Source organism: Astatotilapia calliptera, chromosome 7, assembly GCF_964374335.1.
Source record: "Astatotilapia calliptera chromosome 7, fAstCal68.1, whole genome shotgun sequence".
In the NCBI taxonomy this organism is placed as follows: Eukaryota; Metazoa; Chordata; class Actinopteri; order Cichliformes; family Cichlidae; genus Astatotilapia; species Astatotilapia calliptera.
In genome coordinates, this window is record NC_137428.1 from 67548968 (window position 1) to 67557662 (window position 8695).

The following is an 8695-nucleotide window of genomic DNA, read 5'->3' on the forward strand; positions in this document are numbered from 1 at the left end:
ATGGATCGTATACGCACACAGAAATGTAGCCACATTTACAGAAATGCTCAGATGTCTGTCTGAGTGCATTGAGCACAAAGACAAACAGGAGGCATTTTCTCTATTGTGGATGAGTGAACTCGCCACACACCAGGTCAGTGGACTGCGAGCGCAGAATATCGTTAACACATTCTCATTTGCTTTGCAATTTTTGAGCGAGGTCATGCTTTAAAACTCTATATGGACAAAGCGCTGGGCCACCTACACATAAACACCTACAGGAGCTGCTGGGCCACGGAAACCATGACGCTCCCAGTGGACAGTTTTTGTGCTGATGGCAGAGCCAAAGGATGTTTGGAACTGTGTAATTACTGAGTCAGCAGAGTGTTAGTGACTTTTACGCACTATGTGCTTCAGCACTCGGCGACCCCACTCTTATGTGCTTGAATGTTTCCACTTAGAGCTGAATATCCAGGAGCAAAGAAATCTCACAAACTGACTTATTGCGTCTTATTATCGTATCACGCTCAAACTCGGAGAGCTGTGGCAACAGGACAGGAACACCTGAACAAGCTTGGCCCAATGTTGCGCACCCCCCCACAGTGTGACCTACATAGACCCACTCCAAGGTCAGCGTCCTCGTCAGTCATGCTGATTCTGCTGTGAACTGCATGATTGAACAGCCTGAGCTGCGATAACTTGTTGGAGATGTTTTTCACGACCAAACCGTGTTACATAATTTATCATATAGCATCAGCTAGTAAAGTTCAAAACTTGTAGTTTAAAAATTCTTCTTACTGCAGAATTTTGCTAAAGTGAGCTTTTTACATCATTTTGAACAATGCATGCGGTTTGAGAGACCACGTGTGACACATAAGGCATTAGTCCTAATCAGGTGTATTATAAGAGCTGCTTTTATAATTAGAGATGCTGTGACCTACCAGTAATTATATCAGCACATCCACACAGACTTAATAATAATTAACTAGTTCTTAAACTTTAAGTGTGTGTTAGCGCACCTATGAAGTAAAAAACAGTTTCCTTTGCTGATTCGATCAGTCCTGTCTACACATCGGGGATAATATAATCTAATTTATTAATGGAGTTGCGTAATGTCCATAAATACTCTCTCTCAATTTGGAGAAGCTTATTTATAGATCCTGCTGCTGTTTGGTGCTATAGTTATAAAGACTTATAAAGACAGCTGCAAGCAACTCCTTTCATCTCCTTGTCAGAACTCTTTATTTTTATTACCGGTGAGTCTCGTTAATTCGACCGGTCACTTTCTTCACTGTGGTGAAAACCATCACAGAGCTTTCAGACATTTCAGTCTGGAAGAGGTGCAGAATGTAAAGTGACTAAAGAGAAATTTAAAGTCCACAAAAGGTGTTTCGCTGCCACGTTTGCCTCCATCAGCTGGAGTAAAAACGTTGATGGCACATGACGACCATCTCCTGTCTGTGCTCAGTTTTACAGATGATCTGTTGAAACAGTCTGACAGTCAGGTCCCATTAGCAGAAAAACACTTAATCAACATATATACATGTTTTATGATAAAGGAGCAGCTTTGAAGCTGAAAATGAGTTTGAGCAGACTGCAGCTCTGAGACAGAGACTATTGGGCTACTTTGTCATTTGTTGAGCGATCAGTTCGACTGAAATGTGACTTGTTAAATAGATTTACATACAAGTGAATTAAAAGGACCAGAATCAGGAAAGCTCTGTTCCTTATGATGGTCCAGTTTGCAGGTTGTTCTGGCCCAGTTTAACCAGTGGCTCTACCAGGTCAAAAATGTGTAACAGGGCGATCGTGGCTCAAGAGTTGGGAGTTCGTCTTGTAACCGGAAGGTTGCCGGTTCGAGCCCCGGCTCGGACAGTCTCGGTCGTTGTGTCCTTGGGCGAGACACTTCACCTACCGCCTACTGGTGATGGCCGGAGGGGCCGATATGGCAGCCTCGCCTCTGTCAGTCTGCCCCAGGGCAGCTGTGGCTACAACTGTAGCCTCCACCAGTGTGTGAATGAATAGTGGAAAAGCAATCCATTATTATTAATGCTTTCTCCAGTGAAAACGCGTTTGATCATTGATTTGAGCTTTGTCTCTCTTTTTAAAGTATTCAAAGTGAACCCAGCTGTGTCAGGCTTTTGGCAGATGTCTCTACAAACATGCACCAATAATTAAAAGTCTTTACTTTTTTAGCTTTAGCATTAACTTTAAATGGCCTGTATTTATATAGCGCTTTACTAGTCCCTAAGGACCCCAAAGCGCTTCACACATCCTGTCATCCACCCATTCACACACACATCCACACACTGGTGATGGCAGCTACATTGTAGCCACAGCCACCCTGGGGCGCACTGACAGAGGCGAGGCTGCCGGACACTGGCGCCACCGGGCCCTCTGACCACCACCAGTAGGCAACGGGTGAAGTGTCTCGCCCAAGGACACAACGACCGAGACTGTCCAAGCCGGGGCTCGAACCGGCAACCTTCCGATTACAAGGCGACCTCCCAACTCTTGAGCCACGATACTAACAATAAGTCTTATTTGTACTTGACACAGAGTTGGCAGAAACTCACTGTGTGAAGAATGTTTAATTACTTGTAAACAGCAATTAAAAATGAGAGAGTAACTCTCTCAAAGCGACCTTGATGAAAACTGTGTTAATATTGTTTTTAAAAAAAACTTTTATTCCACAATGACTAAAATAAATAAATAAATAAAAGCTTTAACATTTCTTCCAGCTTTTTGTAATATACTTTCACGACATTGCCAAGGAATCAAGGAATTATGGAGCTTCATTCTCTTGTTTTCCTGTTTTTCCTCTTTTATTTATCCTCCATATTCCTTCAGGGATGACAGCTAAGTATTTGCAATGAAGGCTTCTCAAAAAGAACTAAGCAAAACATGACAATAACTCTCTATAATACGATAAGTAGCTTAGCTAACCACTTTGCTGACACAACCTCTAAACTGGTCTCCCAAATCTGTGGCTTCAACTTCAGGGCTTCTTGTGTCAAATCAAATTCTGGCATTAACAGGCAGAGGTTTGATATTAAAGCCCCCGGGTGATGCAAGATTGGGTTTGAAAAATGTTTGCAATTAATGTGTGCAAAAGCATAGCTAGTGTTGCCTTGTAATTCAGTCCAGTGCTTAATTTAATACACTGGGGCTGCTTTCAGTATTGGTGTTGGCAATCTAACTTTAGGTTCATCGGGCTGTGGATAGCACAGCTACTAATCAACACGTTGGCCTGTGGCAGTGGGGCTGTGCAGAAACCGGGCCAACCCTTAAGTACAGTGACTCATTTAAACCAAAGACAGAGCAGCTCATGAACAGCACAACACACACGATTGTTCACTGCCTGATTTTACATGATTCAGTGTGTACGACTACATGTTCAAATGTAGCCTGCTGTGTTATCTGATGTAACATATAGCCAGAGTCCGCCCTATTCTCTCTCGGGCAAACACAGAGATGTTCATGCATGCTTTTATTACCAGTCGCATTGATTACTGCCCTGCTCTCTGGTCTTCCTAAAAAGAATATTTCAACTTTACAACTTTTACAAAACTCAGCAGCTCGTGTGCTGACGGAGACCAGAGGGCGGGCCCACATTACACCGGTTTTAGAATCGCTGCATTGGCTCCCCGTGTGTTTCAGGATCGATTTTAAAGTTTACAGTATACTGCCATCACTACAATATACTTTTATTGGTTTTTAAATGTCTTAACCCTTGTGTGGTGTTCGTATTTTTGTTACTCAGCCAGTGTTCATGGGTCTGGTGGACCCGCTAGAGTTTTGGCTTTCCAAATTAACACTATCAAACAATTTTATGTTAAATTACTCAACAGATGTTTACTTCATCCCAATTACAAGACATATGAACAGCAAACATGGTTAATTTTTTCCCTTTACCTTTGTTAGATCACATTTATGAATTAATGTGCTTCTCGTTTTTCTTTTATATAAAATGTTATAAATAAATCAGTTATAATCAAGTGGAGTGAGTGGAAAGACACAACACATTTACACGTGAAAAAATAATTAATTGTTTAATTTTTCTTTTGAAAAAAACTGAACACGGGTCTCACAGACCCGAACACCATACAAGGGTTAATGGTCTTGGGCCTTCTTATCTCTCAGATCTGCTTTTACCCTATGAACCCTCGCGGACCCTGAGGTCCTCTGGTACTGGCCTTTTGATTGTCCCTAAAGTCAGGACACATACTCACGGAGAGGCAGCTTTTCAGTGGTATGGTCCTCGTCTGTGGAACAACCTGCCGGAGGAGCTCAGGGCCGCAGAGAACGTACATGTTTTTAAGAACAGGCTCAAGACCACCTTTTTAATTTAGCTTTTACTTAACGTTTATTTATTTTATGCTTATTTATTCTATCCTGTTATTCTATTATTAATTTAGGCTTTACCTAATATTTACTGATTTTATTCTTATTCATTTTTTAATCTTCTTACTCTATTTATATTTATATTTATATTGTATCCTGTTCTTATTTATTTTATCTTTTTACCCTGTATATATCCTATTGTGTCATATCTCCAGTGTTTCCTCGGAGGGCGCTCTCTGCACCGGGGCTGTGATTGACCGTGGCTGCTGGGGCTCTGGGGGTCCTCTCAGCCTGGCTGGGGGGCTCCTCTGCCTCCCTCCTGCTGTGTGCCCAGCCTGGAGGCTGCGGTCTGTGACCGGCTCCCGGTGCAGACGGCTCCCTGTTATAGTGTTTCCTCACTTGGCTCATGCGAACCCAGCCCAATTTTACTCTTTAAGTAAGTGTGTGTGTGTGTGTGTGTGGGGGGGGGGGGATATGTGTGTATTCACATTGTTTATGTTAATGAGAGTGTGGGGAGTGAGTTGGAGGGTGGGGTGGGCTGCTTTTAACCATGTAAAGCACTTTGTGCTACATTTTTTTTGTATGAAAAGTGCTTTATAAATAAAGATTGATTGATTGATTGATTGATTGATTGATTGATTGATTGATTGATTGATTGATTGATTGATTGCTGTATATTGTGACCAAATTATGTGATGCATTTGAATCCAGTGTTTTTTAAAAATGTTAATCCTGAACTAGAAAATCATTTCCCCTCATTAAAAAAATAAGAACACTTTAGGAAATAATAGCCGGCATTCACAAACCACAGGAATGGCAACGGTACACAAAATGCTCTGATTCTCAGCCCTGTCGCTTTTGAATTTCCTGATTTGATAGCTGCACTGTGGCTTATTTCTAAATTACTGCCACAATGTTAGCATTCATTTCCTCCGTGGGAACCCAATCCACTGGTGCATGAAGTCAACAGGCACTGATTGGACTGAACAAAGTGCAAAGCAGAAGACAGAGCGTGAGTGCGGCAGCGGCCCAGCCGCCAAGGAGTTCAGCAGTTTCTGAAAAAAGCAAATTGCCTGAATCAGACCATGACCACGCTGTGTGGATAATTCACTTAGTGTGAACCAGGAATGCAGATCATTACAAAAATATATAATTAGATTCAATACAGCATATAATTGTAAACTTTTCAATTAAATAATAATAAAAATGTTTGGGGCAGGCTGGGCTTTTAATAACACGTTACGAACTTTTTGCCAGTGCAGGTGCAGCACGTCCACACGAGTCACACGTTCAGTTTAGCTTTAACATTTCAAGTATCCAGCTGAATGTGGATATAGCTGTATATTAAAGTGAATGCATCACATTATTATTATTTTAAAATTAAACAGTTTCCTTTGTTTGATGGTCTCAGGTATAAGAAAATTCTTTCACCTTCACAGTTCTTCAAATAGAGTATTGTCAGTGACATTTTCTACTTTCCTCCCGCAGGAACTGGATTGATTGAAGTGCTGGACTGCCCAGGACATATTCACAGCCAGCGCCTCCTCAGGCTCCAGCTACCATCATTTATTTAATGTGTCAATACACGGTCAGCGAATGATCACACAGTGCTGGCAATAACCTACTTTACTGTATGTTTCTGCTGTCTGAGGACTGCACGTACATTTAGTCAGGCACATACGTTTTAAACAGTTGCACCTTTTCTTTGACTTTAGATCTTGTGATGATGCTGCAGAGGCAGAATTACAAACAATCGAGATGAATTATTTCATGACACAATAAGTTCTAAAATACTTTGGACCAACTTCAAATACTATGGCAACTACATTATTTCACTTTTCATTAAACAATGTAATTGATGTCACCATGAAAGTGCTTTTCAGAGAATTGCCTTTGAAACTGAGGCCTGTTGTATCAAAACGTTCTAAACAGTTGATGCAATATTACTGTCAAACCCCTTGAATTAAAGCTGAAAGTCTGCACTTCACTCACATATTGATCGTATGATTTGAAATCCACAGAGCTGGTCCACAGAAGCAAAATTACAAAAAATGTGTCACTGTGCAAAAACTCACAGATCTGTGAAACTGATATGATTTTGATAAGCAGTGAAGAAACCGAGGCAGGAACTGCAGCCTGGGCTGCTGGATATTACACACAGGGTACGCTGACATAAGCTAACAATGATCAACCTTGAGCAATTGTAGCTGTCTACACTCAGTGTAATTTAACGTAACCAGCTAAACACAGTGGAAATGTTTTGGTGATGTCTCGTTGTTTGGAATGATCATAAATGTGTGACCATCGTCAGAGTTGTTGTCCCAGCATCATGATCGACTTCATTCCTGAAACCTTCGTTTTCTTCTGTCTCTAATCTCAGCACACTGCTTTCCTTCTACACTCCTCCCCTTCATCCCCCCGCTGACCATGACCACCACCGTCATTCATTCTCAACATTCACGTATGCTCACACTGGTTACTGGTAGGTTACTGGTTCAGGTACCAGCTTCAGGACACTGATGTAGTATAGCCTCTGTTATAGTGCGTACACTGGTCACTATTATAGTCAGCTCAGAGCGCTACGCTTCCACTACTGTAGATCTATTCATAGCACTGTGTGTTTACCACACACCGGTACATCTGTATATTTGTTCATAGTACATCTGTGTATCTGCACAAATGAATACAACAGTATATCTGTACATTTGTCTGTAGCACATCTGTATATTTGCTCTCTGTATAGCAATATTAACATCTGTATACTTAACTTATTTGTGCATAACTATTCCTACCTTCTATTCTACCCCTGTCTGTATATACAGTGGGGCAAAAAAGTATTTAGTCAGCCACCGATTGTGCAAGTTCCCCCACCTAAAATGATGACAGAGGTCAGTAATTTGCACCAGAGGTACACTTCAACTGTGAGAGACAGAATGTGAAAAAAAAAAATCCATGAATCCACATGGTAGGATTTGTAAAGAATTTATTGGTAAATCAGGGTGGAAAATAAGTATTTGGTCAATAACAAAAATACAACTCAATACTTTGTAACATAACCTTTGTTGGCAATAACAGAGGTCAAACGTTTACTATAGGTCTTTACCAGGTTTGCACACACAGTAGCTGGTATTTTGGCCCATTCCTCCATGCAGATCTTCTCGAGAGCAGTGATGTTTTGGGGCTGTCGCCGAGCAACACGGACTTTCAACTCCCGCCACAGATTTTCTATGGGGTTGAGGTCTGGAGACTGGCTAGGCCACTCCAGGACTTTCAAATGCTTCTTACGGAGCCACTCCTTTGTTGCCCGGGCGGTGTGTTTTGGATCATTGTCATGTTGGAAGACCCAGCCTCGTTTCATCTTCAAAGTTCTCACTGATGGAAGGAGGTTTTGGCTCAAAATCTCACGGTACATGGCCCCATTCATTCTGTCCTTAACACGGATCAGTCGTCCTGTCCCCTTGGCAGAAAAACAGCCCCATAGCATGATGTTTCCACCCCCATGCTTCACAGTAGGTATGGTGTTCTTGGGATGCAACTTAGTATTCTTCTTCCTCCAAACACGACGAGTTGAGTTTATACCAAAAAGTTCTACTTTGGTTTCATCTGACCACATGACATTCTCCCAATCCTCTGCTGTATCATCCATGTGCTCTCTGGCAAACTTCAGACGGGCCTGGACATGCACTGGCTTCAGCAGCGGAACACGTCTGGCACTGCGGGATTTGATTCCCTGCCGTTGTAGTGTGTTACTGATGGTGACCTTTGTTACTTTGGTCCCAGCTCTCTGCAGGTCATTCACCAGGTCCCCCCGTGTGGTTCTGGGATCTTTGCTCACCGTTCTCATGATCATTTTGACCCCACGGGATGAGATCTTGCGTGGAGCCCCAGATCGAGGGAGATTATCAGTGGTCTTGTATGTCTTCCATTTTCTGATGATTGCTCCCACAGTTGATTTTTTCACACCAAGCTGCTTGCCTATTGTAGATTCACTCTTCCCAGTCTGGTGCAGGTCTACAATACTTTTCCTGGTGTCCTTCGAAAGCTCTTTGGTCTTGGCCATGGCGGAGTTTGGAGTCTGACTGTTTGAGGCTGTGGACAGGTGTCTTTTATACAGATGATGAGTTCAAACAGGTGCCATTCATACAGGTAACGAGTGGGGGACAGAAAAGCTTCTTACAGAAGACGTTACAGGTCTGTGAGAGCCAGAGATTTTCCTTGTTTGAGGTGACCAAATACTTATTTTCCACCCTAATTTATGAATAAATTCTTTACAAATCCTACCATGTGAATTCATGGATTTTTTTTTCACATTCTGTCTCTCACAGTTGAAGTGTACCTCTGGTGCAAAGTACTGACCTCTGTCATCATTTTA